This window comes from Ursus maritimus, unplaced genomic scaffold (genome assembly GCF_017311325.1).
Source record: "Ursus maritimus isolate PB19 unplaced genomic scaffold, ASM1731132v1 scaffold_2, whole genome shotgun sequence".
In the NCBI taxonomy this organism is placed as follows: domain Eukaryota; kingdom Metazoa; phylum Chordata; class Mammalia; order Carnivora; family Ursidae; genus Ursus; species Ursus maritimus.
The window spans coordinates 57638935-57654228 of record NW_024424452.1 but is presented as its reverse complement, the minus strand read 5'-3'; the positions used below and the strand labels follow the sequence as shown (position 1 = coordinate 57654228).

Below are 15294 nucleotides of genomic sequence, written 5' to 3'. Positions count from 1 at the left end.
TGTATCAAATTATTTCTGCTATCAATTTAAAAGCAATGAAATGCCTTATTTTGTTTACACTAATGCCATACTTCCCGTCGTAATATTATGTTAGATGCTATGTTTGAACTCAAGAAATTATTACAGTAAACATGAAAAGCAGCCAGCTGCTTATAAAGGGGTTTTCAATTTGGTCCATGCCTATTAAGTAGGCTAAAATTTCTAGTCTTCACCAACAATAATGTGACTTTCCAAATAGATACATAATATGATTCCATCTAAATTTATAAATAGATTTTACATAAATGATCTTAATAGCTATCTTAATCACCCTGTTCAATTGCCACAGTAAATTCTAGATACCACAAGAGAGGTAACATTTATGCTACTTGGGGCCAACCTTTCCACATGTAATTTGAAATCCAGTATCTCCTACAGTAGGGAACTATGGGCTTCGCTGCCTGGTTACACATTGCGTTCTTCTCATCACTATATGAAGATGTTTACTTCACCAACTACAATGGTTGATCTAACTGGTTAGAGAACTGGACTGCTTCTATTTGAACCAGTTTTCCAACTATCACCTGAGTCACTCTGGCTAGGTTGATTTAAAATCCCTATGCCTTCATTTTCTCCTCTCTAAAGCTAGGAGAACAATCTACCACCACAGGAATTTGCATGGATTAAATGAATGAAGAAATAAAATGCATTTTGAAAGTGCAAGACAGATAGTAAATATTCAGAAAAAATTGAATGTTACTATTTTTAAATTATTATTTCCATTTTTATTTAATTAATCATTAATTTAACTTTTTATTCTTTTTTTCAAAAATAAGTTTTTTTAATTATTAGTTTATACTTACAATTTCTACTTACTAATCTGATATTTGGTCTTTCTAAATGCTAATTTTGTAATAATTCTAAACTTCCAAGAAGCATGTCAAGTGTCCATTACTCAGATTTACCAGTTGTTAATATTTTGCTACATTTACTTTAACATGTGTTCTTACTCTTTTATAACATGCACACACACATCCCCAAACATTTTTTACCAACTTTTGCATGATCACACATTCTATTTATAATTGGCATGAATGGGATAAAATTGACCTTTTTAGTTTTGCCTTTGCCCACTGAAAGATAATTGGAACAATTATTTTCCAGTAGTAATGAACACATCAGTCCTTTACAAAATCATAAAGTCAGGAATTTCCCAAGCCTTACCCTATTCCATAATATATATTTTTATTTATTTATTTATTTATTTATTTATTTATTTATTTATTTATTTATTTATTTTAGAGAGAGAATGAGAGTATACAAGCATAAGTGAGGGGAAGGGACAGAGGGAGAGAGAATCTCAAGCAGACTCCAAGCTGAGCATGGAGCCCCACACAAGGCTCAACCTCAAGACCCTGAGATCATGACCTGAACAGAAACCAAGAGTAGGGATGTCAGCATTGGCGGCCAGGAAGTTGGCCGCATTTAAGATTGAGATCTTTGCGGACATTGTGCCTAAGACAGCCGAGAATTTTATGCAGTTCTGCACTGGAGAATTCAGAAAGGATGGGGTTCTGATAGTATACAAAGGGAGCACCTTCCACAGGGTCATAAAGGATTTCATGATTCAGGATGGGGATTTTGTTAATGGAGATGGTACTGGAGTTGCCAGTATTTACCGGGGGCCATTTGCAGATGAAAATTTTAAGCTCAGACACTCAGCTCCAGGTCTGCTTTCCATGGCAAACAGTGGTCCCAGTACAAATGGCTGCCAGTCCTTCATCACCTACTCCAAATGCGATTGGCTGGATGGGAAGCACGCAGTGTTTGGAAAAATCATTGATAAACTTCTAGTAATGCGAAAGATTGAGAATGTCCCCACAGGCCCCAACAATAAACACAAGCTGCCTGTGGTGATCTCACAGTGTGGGAAGATGTAGTCCAGAGCAAGACTGATCAGATGCCTTGAAGACTTTTCCTCTTCCATCACATAAAACTACTTCATGTAGTGGCACCTGGGTGGCTCAGATGGTTGGGCATCTGCCTTCGGCTCAGATCATGACCCCAGGGGCCTGAGATCAAGTCCCTCATTGGGCTCTCTGCTCATCCGGGAGCTGCTTCTCTCTCTCCCTCTGCCATTCCCTCTGCTTGCGCGCTCTGGCTCTGTCTATCTCACTGTCAAATGGATAAATAAACCTTAAAAAAAAAAAAAAAAAGAAACGAAGAGTCGGTCGCTTAACCAACTGAGTCACCCAGGCACCACCTCCAACCCCCATTCCATATTTTTATCTTCCTTCTTCCATATAACATATAAATATATTAACTATATAAGTAAGCTACACATTGAACTATGTATAGGTAAATATTATTATAATATGTTAATATATGGTGAAATCATGAATTTATACTGACATTTCTAATTTTTATCTAACACCACAGAATCTCCATTCTTGCCTCTTTTCATTCAGCATTTCTTATTCCCTTCTTGTGTAGTGAGGATTCTGGCTTCCAACAACATCAGTATATTTACTCAGTCTTACAGTACTGCCTGGTTGATTACAGAATTTTGACACCCAAAATACTATGAAAAACAAACTATTAAATAGAATTTAAGATTGTTTATTTTTTCTCTTTCCACTGAGAACATAGAATCAAAATGTTGGGTTCAAATTTACTTGAATTGGACATTCCTTTTTTTTTTTTACACTTTTTATTTTGAAATAATTATAGACTCACAGGAAGTTGCAAAAATAGTACAGAGATTCCTGTAAGGTCTTCACACAGCTTTTCTCAAAAGCATTATCTTACATAACCAGAAAATTCACATAGGTGCAACACTGTTAACTGGACAACAGGTCTTATTCAGATTTCATCAGTTTTTACATGCATTCATTGTACACCTTCACCTGTAACGCAATAGCAATCTGACATCTACCCTCACGTGCAATTAACTCCTCTAGAGAAAGTCATCCCTACCTTCTCTGGGTAGGGACAGATGCAATGGACAGAAACTTTTCAGTCCATATTTAACTGATGTTTATGTGATACTCAGTAATCTTGACAACTTCCTCCTGTGATCCTGGTTTTCTTTAGTTTCTGAGAGACTGCTTGTCTTTTTCAGTATCTCCTTCCCAGTCTTTTTATAAGATCCTCTTTTTTATCTACCCCAGAATGTCAGGGTTTCTGCAGTTTACATCTGTATTCTGCTTTTTTTTCCCCTTTCCTTACCCTTCTGCCACAAAATAAGAACTGAGTACATGAAGACTGAATGAATGGACTGAAAAATTTGCTTTTATGAAACACTATTTTGTCATATTTACAAATGCAGTTTAAGTTTTCCAATAGATGTTTTAAACACCAGCAATTAACCGTCCTAATATTAAATTCGATCCTCAAAATCAGAGATGAAGAGACTAATGTAGTTTGAAAGAGATTTTTTCCTACAATTCTTCCTTTAATTCTGAGCTTTGTTCATAGAAACTTGATTATAGAGCAGTCTAAAATGGTTTGAATTCTCTCAACATCACTGTATTATTAAGGTTCCTGTTATTCTGATTAAATAAAACCATTGGTTTCCAAGCATCATCCATCTGAATTCTGTCTTATTTCATTTATTGTTCAACAGAAAGGAAGCTGGATAATAGGAAAAAAAAAAAAAAAAGAAGAAGAAGAAGGAGCAGCAAAGTGAAGAGCTAGGAATTAATAACAAAGAGAGACCAGAAGGCATCTTTGCGATTTAGTTCAGAGTTGGAATCATTTTTATAATCTACAAGCTGACATTCTGCTCTTGCAATATGTGCTAAACTACATGATTATGTAAGAATTTAGAGCAGATCCTAGGTATATATTATCTACTTCATCTATCAATATTATTACATCTTAAATATTAGAACATTATTTATAGAATTGAAAAATAGAAGTGATCTATTACTGATGTGAAATAAACTGTGCATGCTGATTTACTGAGATACTGAAATTAGGTGCTTACTGAATATTTTTAATGAAATAGTTTGTTTAATAAAGTGTATTGTTTGCTTCACAAATATAGAAGGAAACCATTTTATATAGTCCTTCAAGGCCAAATCAAATCTACATGTCAAAAATTGATTATTCATTCCACATAATGGAAAAAAGTGGAATATGAGTTGGAAGACTTTATGCAGCTATACACATGCAGGGTGAAGGTATTAAATATAAGGTCCTAATTAATTATAAGGTTTAAAAAGTGAACAATAAAAATATATTATATAATAAAAGCAAACATTAATTTTAATAATTAAATATGAAAATATGTTAGAGGTTTAAATGACTAAAAATAAAGAGGGTTTATTAGCCCCAAACTGCCAAATAAAAGGGACCTTGAAAAGAAGTATACAATAGGAAACAAATTTTGATAAAGCTACCCTGTAGAAAAGGAATGGTTGTTATGCATTCTGTTCTGTAACACACTTGTTTTTTAATATGAATTAGCTTATATACGTTGCATAAATAGGAGAATGATATGAGTAAGCACATGCTTGTTTATATGCAATTTTCCCCAGCAGATTAATGTCTTGCAGCAATCATTAAAAATACTGAAAATCCCACAGAAGCAACTTTCTTTGGTGAAGAAGGGGATAGTTGATAGTCTTTGAACTGCTAAACCCTCCAATATATTAAACTATTTTAGGATTGTTCATACATAGAAGAGAAACTTATGGGCATATTGCCTTTTATTTTAGAATAATGATCAATAAAAATGGTTTCTCCTGGAGGGTGTTTTCTAACTTTGATGAAGTTGTTCCTTATTTGAAAAAAAAAATGTCTTCTGAAAGTTTTATTTCACAGGAAACACAATTCTCCTGATTTAATGGTATAAAAGATTGTCATTCCAGGTGTAAATTCCAGAGAATATTTAACCATACTAATATTTTCATTGGGATTACTATTGCTTTCACTGAGGCTCTTATCATAAAGTATTGGGTTTTGAGTGATGGCAACAAATCTGTTGTTCTCATAGCCCTATTATTTTTAGGGTATGGTTTTTGTACAAGACGGTTTTTGGGAACCCATATATAGCAGAAACTCCTGTACCATCTTAAAGATTGTCATATTTCTCAAATTACTAATAGATGAAGGTAACATGAAGAATTAAAAAATATCCACAATGTCAAAACATTCCAAGAAACATATTATTAAAAAATTTAAAAGTTTACTACTAATTTAGCAGCAAGTACATAATAGCAGAAATTATCATGGACTTCTAACACTTAGGCAAAACAGAAAAGTTGTTTTTCCTTTGAATTGGAACATTCTAGCCTGCCAAATAAATTATAAATTCTTCAAGGGAAGTAATTGTGTTTTCTTTCTTTCCTATCCCCAGATATTTTCCTTTCATTATATACATTAAATACTCAATAGGTGCCTATTGTTCTTAGATCAAGTATCAACTCACTTATTATGAAAAAATATTATTACCCTTTATGGAAAGTTATACAATAATAACAATCGTATTTATATTTAGTCTATAACCCAATAATCCTATGCCTATGGATTTTCCTTAGAAAAAAAAGTCACCAGAATTTAAAAGTACATATAAAATATGTTAATTTATCAATTATTCATAAATATATTCAAATACACAATGATACTAGAAATGTTTAGTAAGTTACTATATATAAAATGAACGAAATATTTATTAAAATAATTATTAATAATACACCGAAACACTAACAATTTTATAAGATAATATCAAGGGGGAAGTGCAGTATATCAAATGGTATTGTGATGATAAATGGTGGTGTTTGGTGTTTAGAAAAAAAATGCCAAGGTAATATGCTAAAATTAACATATGTTTTATAAGGTAGAATTATTTTAATTTATTCCACATTTTTATCTTTTTTATTTCTTATTTTGAATAATTTAAAAATAAAATGCTAAAATAATTTTAAGTTGCAAATTTGATATTTTGTTGTCTTTGACAAGAGTTAGTTTGTTCTTTAAAAGATTTTTTAAATCTAAAATAAAAAATGTAATAAACTATATTTGACATCATGCTAGCTACGTGAGAAGTAACCATATAGAGATACATCTAGAAAAATGAGAGATAATTCTGTATAGATAGTGTGTTCTTAATTCTCTACAGGTAATGTACTCTATAGATACTGTTAGTTTATACCTATTACATATAATGATAATTATCAATATACATATGTTCTTGTGAGTTTTTTTTCTGTATTTTCATGAATAATCTGTAAGGCATCATATGACTAAAGGCTTATTTTAATTATTATAACAACACACTATGTAAATTAATGTCTTAAATGAGGACTTTTAATTTATAAGCAAGCACTATGATTATTTCCTCATATGTGGTATTTTGGAAATGCTATTTTTTAAACATTTACTTATCTATTACCTTATCTTGCTGATATCATTTTAGTAATTCCTCTTCATTCATTGTGTAAAGCATATAAATATACAATTTCTATATGCTACTGTTAATTAAATTATATCTCTATAAATTATCCTTTTATTCTTTAGTAATAATTTTTATATTAACTTAAATTCTGTTCTGCATGATATTAACATAGTATACTAACTTTCCTTTGGTTCATATATGGTACAGTATATCTTTTTTTCATTATTTTATTTTCCACCTTTTTGAAGATGTATATTTCAGCTATGTTTCTTATAAGCAGCTTATATTTGAGATTGCCTTCTTTTGATTATTTATGCATTTCTCACTTTTTAGAAAAGTTTATGATGCCTATCATTCTTCCACTTTCTCCTTGGTGGTTATCCTGGAAATTACAACATACCTACTTGATTTACCAAAAATTGACATTTTGCTTCTCCCTGGCCAATGTAAATACCTTAGAATGTGTTAACTATTCATTCCCCTCACAGTTTATGCATTCTTGTTTTCTTATACATATGCACATATTCAGAATAAGGTATCATATTTTTTTGTTTTACCTACCCATATATTTAGGTTCGTCTACACATTTATATTTTCCATTCTTTTTCCTCTGTATCTGTGTTTTCAAACTTGAATCTGTTGCCATTTTCCTTCTGCCTCTAAGAGACACTTCAGTGTCTGCTGGTCAAACATTCATTAAATTTACGTTTGAAGTGTATCTTCAAGTAGGTATATATTTCTAAGTTGGCATATGTTGCTATGTTGTGCATGACCATGTGTCTGTTTTAGGAGTTTAACCAGATTCTCCCTCTGTCTCTCTGTGTCTGTTTCACTTAATCTCTTTCTCCCTCCCTCTCTCTCTTGTTTTTTGGTAGGCTCTAGACCCCATGTTTTATCCCCTAGAATTTAAAGGACATAAAAATCCCTGGGTAGCTTTTCATTTTCTCATCCTCCCAAAGTTCCAGAATTGGCAGATGTTCCTACAGAAAAAGAGATCCCAAATGCTAGACTGACCTCTCTAGGGTTTTTTTCCCCCATTTTGTGGCTATTGTCCCTATAACTTGTACTGCTTTTTTTGCTCTCAGATGTCCTCACTAGATGCTTTTCTAGTCCTTTTCAGTAGAAGCATTGGTTTGAATTATCTAGTCTTCCCTTGGTGAAAGAGATCCTTTGTTACTTGCAAAATTACCTTAGTAAGATGCAGCCATCTTGCTGAATGTCGATGGGGTTCTTTCATTTTCACCATATAGTTTTCCACTGTTTATTTTTCAGTTGTTCTGGAAGAAAGCTTTTTCAGTGTTTGTTCTTGCAAAGAGTGTTACTCTACATATTTTTTGTGGATGTCCACTAGTGCACATGGGCAAGAATTGTTTTTGCATATAAAGCTTACTCTGTGGGTCTGTGTGGTTCTTTCCTCCGGAAAGGTTTTCTTCAGCTATTTCTAAAGCCACATGTGCTACCAACTAAGCCGTTTACAGGACTCGGATGGGAGTTTTAGGCTCAGATTCTCCACATTAGTGTTCTAAACTTTAAAATCTCATAGCAGTGCTCTGTGTCTCAGGGAAGAACTGTGCATTTGGATTCCTGCAGTTCCAGAATGCTCACCTTTACTCTGACCCTCTGCTGTGCTGACTCCCCACCACTTACATCTCATTTTCCCAGTTTTTCAGGCGTATGTATTTATGCATCCTTCCCAGCTCATTCCTGCTTCTGCTTCCAGCCATGGAAGCCTATCCCTTGATCACAAAACCCTGACTCTGACCCCCCAAGGCAGAATTCCTGTTTGTTCATTTGTTCATTTGTTGTTTGTAAGATGGTCCTTAGAGACTTCTACTACCTTTATTATAACCTGAAAATTCGTCCAATTCAGGTCTGGTTGTTGCAGAGTAGAATAATCCCTTAGACTTCTCATTTTATCATAAAACTCCAAAGAAATTTCACAATTAAGTACACATAATCCTTACAAAGATCCGTTATACACATAAATTATTTTATCTAGTGCTCATCTCTCAATTCTGGAGCACATTTTATGTTTAGGACTAGGTCACACAGATGGTAAATGGAAGAACTGTTTTTTTAAACCTGATTCTTCTGATGCTTATAGCTCTGTTCCTTCCACTTCATAAATGCTGTGATTCCAAAATAATTCTCACCTATTAAGTTCTTCAAATATAATTTTTAAAAATGAGCTGTACTGGAGAGGTCAATAAACTCAAGACTTAAGATAGCTGATTGAATTGATAGGGAAAGTTAGCAAACAGAAAAGAGGAAATTTCAATATCACCCTATTTCATTTTTTATTGACTTTGCAACCCTGATAAATCCAAATATCTCAAGACCTTTAATTATTTAATTGATTGGTTTAAAAATTATATTGTAACATTTGAGTCACTTAATAGATATAAATTACCTGGGCAAACTCCAAGAAACTGGATGAATAAACTGAACTACTGATGTTGGCTCACATAGTATATTTTAGTTGAAAGGCCATCTTGCAAATAGGACAGTGCATTTATATATATGGCATATTTTATTAAAAAAGGAAATATACAGCATCTTACAATTGAGTTTTGTTCTGGTCAAGCATGCTTTGAATCTCTCTGCAGATACTTTTTTATACCCATTCTAAGTGTATAATAATGCATTGCCTTGTCATATAGAAAATCAATGTATTAATTATATTAAATTTGTTAACATCTGACATATATTTGCTCTAAAAGCTTAGCCAATTGAAGGAAAGTCTAGTCTTTCCTTTTAAAAAGAAAGATATAAAGAGTTTTTATCTGCAGTAGAAACCAGTCTGCTTCAGCAACAAAAATCCAGAATTCTGAACATGGAATATTTATGAAGAAACACATTATGATTAAATAACACATTCTTTCTCTATATAATGCTCCCTGTGATTCTATTATTATTAAAGCCCTGTATAGACTGTGAGATCAGGACACACAGCAGAAAGTGAGGAGCCCCCCATGGTGCTTCAACCAACCCTCATCATTAATTATATACTCTAAGTGACATATTAGGAATCTTAGGGAGTGTCTTTGCTACACAGGCAAAAAGGATGATTGCAAAGATAAGATGCAAGATGAGAAATCACTGCTACCCCATGAAGTCAAATGGTAAGAACATTGTGATCGACTGTGTGCAAGGCCACTGTTAAATCGAGCAAAATCAAGACTGACGGAAAACTCTGGGGTTGGCAATCAGTAAGTCACATTTTGTTACATGAACAAGCATCAGAATATAGTTTATGAAACATATAGCAAAAAAAAAAAAAGGAAAAAAAGAAAAAAAGCAGGTGACACTGTGAGGAGGAAAAAATATTTTAAATGTGTTTTGAAGTTAATATTCCCATAGTTTTAAAAAGATAAATGGCAAATACATTAAAGTCAGTAACAGAAAAAATTTTGTGATTGTAATAAAAAATACCAAGGTCCATAAGCTCAGATAACACTACATGAGGTATAGAAATAATATGAATCTTCAACTCAGTTTTTGTTTTTGTTTTTTTATTATATTATGTTAGTCACCATACAGTACATCCCTGGTTTTTGATGTAAAGTTCGATGATTCATTAGTTGAGTATAACACCCAGTGCACCACGCAATACATGCCCTCCTTACTACCCATCACCAGCCTATCCCATTCCCCCACCACCCTCCCCTCTGAAGCCCTCAATTTGTTTCTCAGAGTCCATAGTCTCTCATGCTTCATCCCCCCTTCTGAGTACCCCCCTTTCTTTATCCCTTTCTTCCCCTACCGATCTTTCTACTTCTTATGTTCCATAGATGAGAGAAATCTATGATACTTGTCTTTCTCTGCTTGACTTATTTCACTTAGCATTATCTCCTCCAGTGCCGTTCATGTTGCAGCAAATGTTGAGAAATCATTCTTTCTGATAGCTGAGTAATATTCCATTGTATATATGGACCACAACTTCTTAATCTAGTCATCTGTTGAAGGGCAACTCGGTTCCTTCCACAATTTAGCTATTGTGGACAATGCTGCTATGAACATTGGGGTGCATATGGCCCCTCTCTTCACTTTATCTTTGGGGTAAATACCCAGTAGTGAAATGGCTGGGTCATAAGGTCGCTCAATTTTAAACTTTTTAAGGGACCTCCACACTGTTTTCCAGAGTGGCTGTACCAACTTGCATTCCCACCAACAATGTAGGAGGGATCCCCTTTCTCCACATCCTCTCCAACAATTGTTGTTTCTTGCCTTGTCTATTTTTGCCATTCTAACTGGTGTAAGGTGGTATCTTAGTGTGGTTTTGATTTGAATTTCCCTGATGGCTAATGATTTTTAACATTTTTTCATGTGTCTGTTAACCACTTGCATGTCATCATTGGAAAAGTGTCTGTTCATATCTTCTGCCCATTTTATGATTTGTTTATTTGTTTCTCGCATATTGAGTTTGAGAAGTTCTTTGTAGATCTTGGATACCAGTCCTTTATCTATAGTGTCATTTGCAAATATCTTCTCCCATTCCGTGGGCTGCCTCTTAGTTTTTCTGACTGTTTCCTTGGCTGTGCAGAAACTTTTAATCTTGATGAAGTCCCATAAATTCATTTTATCTTTTGTTTCTCTTGCCTTTGGGGATGTGTCATGAAAAAGGTTGCTTTGGCCGATGTCGTAGAGGTTGCTGCCTATGTTCTCCTCTAGAATTTTGATGGATTCCTGTCTCACATCGAGGTCTTTCATCCATTTGGAGTTTATTTTTGTGTATGGTGTGAGATAGTGGTCAAGTTTCATTCTCTTGCATGTAGCTGTCCAATTTTCCCAGCACCATTTATTGAAGAGACTGTCTTTTTCCCACCGGATGTTTTTTCCTGCTTTATCAAATATTAGTTGCCCAAAGAGCTGAGGGTCCATTTCTGGGCTCTCTATTCTGTTCCATTGGTCTATGTGTCTGTTTTTGTGCCAGTACCATGCTGTCTTTGTGATCACAGCTTTGTAGTACAGCTCGAAATCCGGCATTGTGATGCCCCCAGCTTTGTTTTTCCTTTTCAACAGTTCCTTGGAGATTCGGGGCCTTTTCTGTTTCCATACAAATTTAAGGACTGTTTGTTCCAGTTCTTTGAAAAATGTCCTTGGTATTTTGATCGGGATAGCATTGAAAGTGTAGATTGCTCTGGGTAGCATGGACATTTTAACTATGTTAATTCTTCCGATTCATGAGCATGGAATATCTTTCCATCTTTTTATGTCTTCCTCAATGTCTTTCAAGAGTGATTTATAGTTTCTAGAATATAGGTCCTTTACGTCTCTGGTTAAGTTAATTCCAAGGTAACGTATGGTTTTTGGTGCTATTGTAAATGGGATGGATTCCCTAATTTCTCTTTCTTCGGTCTCGTTATTCGTGTATAGAAATGCAACTGATTTCTGAGCATTTATTTTGTATCCTGCCACGTTACTGAATTGCTCTATAACTTCTAATAGTTTGGGAGTGGCTTCTTTTGGGTTTTCCATATAGAGTATCATGTCATCTGCAAAGAGAGACATTTTGACTTCTTCTTTGCCAATTTGAATACCTTTGATCCCTTTTTGTCGTCTGATTGCTGTTGCAAGGACTTCTAGTACTATGTTGAATAATAGTGGCGAGAGTGGGCATCCTTGTCGTGTTCCTGATCTTAAGGGAAAGGCTTCCAGCTTTTCCCCATTGAGAATAATATTTGCAGTAGGCTTTTCATAGATGGCTTTTATGAGATTGAGAAATGTACCTTCTATTCCTACACTCTGAAGGGTTTTAATCAGGAAAGGATGCTGTATTTTGTCAAATGCTTTTTCGGCATCGATTGAGAGGATCATATGGTTCCTGAGTCTTTTCTTGTTGATATGATGTATCACGCTGATTGATTTGCGAATATTGAACCACGCTTGCATCCCAGGTATGAATCCCACTTGATCGTGATGGATAATCCTTTTAATGTACTGTTGGATTCTATTAGCAAGTATCTTGTTGAGGATTTTGGCGTCCATATTCATTAGGGAAATCGGTCTGTAATTCTCCTTTTTGAGGGGGTCTTTGCCTGGTTTGGGGATCAAGGTAATATTGGCCTCATAGAATGAGTTTGGTAGCTTTCCTTCTGTTTCTATTTTTTGAAATAGCTTTAGGAGAATAGGTATTATTTCTTCTTTGAATGTTTGGTAGAATTCCCCAGGAAAACCGTCCGGGCCTGGAGTTTTGTTATTTGGAAGGTTGTTTATCACTGACTCAATTTCTTCATAATTAATTGGCCTGTTTAAGGAATCAATTTCTTCCGGTTTCAATCTTGGTAGTTTATAGGTTTCCAGGAAGGATTCCATCTCTTCCAGATTGCTTAGTTTATTGGCATATAGCTGTTGATAAAAATTTCTAATAATCCTTCCAATTTCAATGGTGTTCGTCGTGACCTCTCCTTTTTCATTCATAATTTTAATAATCTGGGTCCTTTCTCTTTTCTTTTGGATAAGTCTTGCCAGTGGTCTGTCAATTTTATTGATTCTCTCAAAGAACCAGCTTCTAGTCCTGTTGATCTGCTCTACTGTACTTCTGGTTTCTGCTTGATTGATTTCAGCTCTAATTTTGGTCAACTGCTTCCTCGTGCGTGGATTAGGCCTGTCCCTCTGTTGCTGTTCCAGCTTCTTGAGGTGAGAATATAAAAACTGCATTTTAGATTTTTCTATTTTTTTGAGTGAGGCTTGGATGGCTATGTATTTCCCCCTTAGGACTGCCTTTGCAGTATCCCATAGGTTTTGGACTGTTGTATTTTCATTCTCATTGGTCTCCATAAATTGTTTAATTTGATTTTTGATTTCCTGGTTTATCGAGTCATTCCTGAGCAGGATGGTTCTTAGTCTCCAAGTGTTTGAGTGTCTTCCAAATTTTTCCTTGTGGTTGAGTTCCAATTTCAGAGCGTTGTGGTCTGAGAATATGCAGGGGATAATTTTAATCTTTTGGTATCGGTTGAGACCTGTTTTGTGTCCCAGAACATGGTCTATTCTTGAGAATGTTCCATGGGCATTAGAATAGAATGAGTATTCTTTGGTTCTGGGGTGTAGTGTTCTATATATATATCTATGAGGTCCAACTCGTCAAGAATGGCATTCAAAGCCTATGATTCGTTGCTTAGTTTTTGCCAGGGTGTTCTGTCTATTTCTGAGAGTGGAGTGTTGAGGTCCCCTACTATTAATGTATTTTTATTTTTATGTCTCTTTATTCTGGTTAAGAGTTGGCTTGTGTATCTTGCTGCTCCCCTGTTGGGGGCATATATATTTATAATTGTCATATCCACTTGTTGAATACTTCCTTTAAGAATAATATAGTGCCCTTCTGCGTCTCTAACTATAGTCTCTAGTTTAAAATCCAATTTATCTGATATGGGTATTGCTACCCCAGCTTTCTTTTGAGGTCCATTTGTGTGAAAGATGGTTCTCCATCCCCTTACTCTCAGTCTGAATGCATCTTTGGGTTCGAAATGAGTCTCTTGTAGACAGCAAATGCATGGATCATTTCTTTTTATCTAATCTGCAACCCTGTGTCGTTTTATGGGATGGTTCAAACCATTTACATTAAGACTGATTACTGAGAGATATGATTTTAATGTTGCCATGTTGCCAGTAAAGTCTTTGTTTGTATTGAATACCTCCTGTAGGGCTGGTTTTGTGGTTATGAAATTGGTCAATGACTGGCGATTCTGGAAGGTCTTTATTTCTCCATCCATTCTGAATGACAGCCTTGCTGGATAGAGGATCCTTGGCTGCATGTTTTTCTCTGAAAGAGCTTTAAAAATGCCCCCGCAACCCTTTCTCTCATTCCAGGTCTGTGTAGACAGGTCTGACGTAATTCTGATACCTTTGCCTTGGTATGTGAGAAATTTCTTTGCCCTGGCCGCTTTCAATACTGTATCCTTGGATCTAATATTTGCGAATTGCACTATGACGTGACGTGGCGTAGGTTTGTCATGGTTGAGCTTGGGAGGGGTCCTCTCCGTTCTTGGACACGGATGTTTGTTTCCTTGGCTAGATTAGGAAAGTTTTTAGCTACAATTTGTTCAAATATCTCTTCCAGACCTCTGTTTTTCTCCACCCCCTCGGGGATGCCGATGATTCTGACATTGGAACATTTCATTGAATCAGTAATCTCCCATAACCTACATTCTTGAGAATGGATTTTTTTGAGCCCAGGTTCTATTTTAGCTTTCTCTTCTACTAACCCATCCTCCAGTTCGCTGATACGTTCTTCTGCCTCATTCACCATGGCCATCAGAGCCTCTAGTTTTGACTGCATTTGGCTCATAGAATTTTTAATATCTGCCAGAGTCACTCTCATTTCCGCCCTTAGAGATTCTATATTCTCATTAACATTTTCGTTAATACTTTTTTCAAGTTTACACATCATCTTGACCATTGTTACTTTGAATTCCATTTCTGATAATTTGGTTATATCCATATCCATTAGTTCTGTGGCAGGGGCCACAGACTCATTGTCTTTTCTTTGCTGGGGGATTTCTCCTTCTCCTCATTCTGATGAGGAGAGTTTGCGGGGTTGTCCAGAGCCCAAATTATTGACGGGGGCCCAAGCCGTGCGCCCTTGTTTTATAGGGATCTTGGGGATGTGGGCTTCTTGATTTTTCACCCTGCCTTCTGGGGGAGGGGCCTGCCGCTCTGATACTCAGGCAACCCTGTTTGGGTACAGTCTCCGTGTCCCCTGCGAGGGGGGATGGGCATGGGCACACTGCGAGCCGGTATTTCCAGGCTTTTGTTCTCTGGCGGCTTTCCCTGGCGGTTTCCTCTGCCTCTTGAGAGTCAGAGCAGCAGTGGCTGAATCTCAGCCTCTGCCTCTGAACAGAGGGATCGCGGACTGTTCTCCACTGATGTTCTGGCCACTTTAACTCTGTTTCTGTTGGTGCTGCTCAACCCTGGAG

At 35.6% G+C, this 15294-nt stretch overlaps 1 pseudogene; it reads left to right on the top strand.

Moving 5' to 3' along the window:
* The first annotated feature begins 426 nt into the window (after positions 1–426).
* LOC103658266 lies at positions 427–2051 on the top strand (annotated as a pseudogene).
* Positions 2052–15294: the final 13243 nt, after the last annotated feature.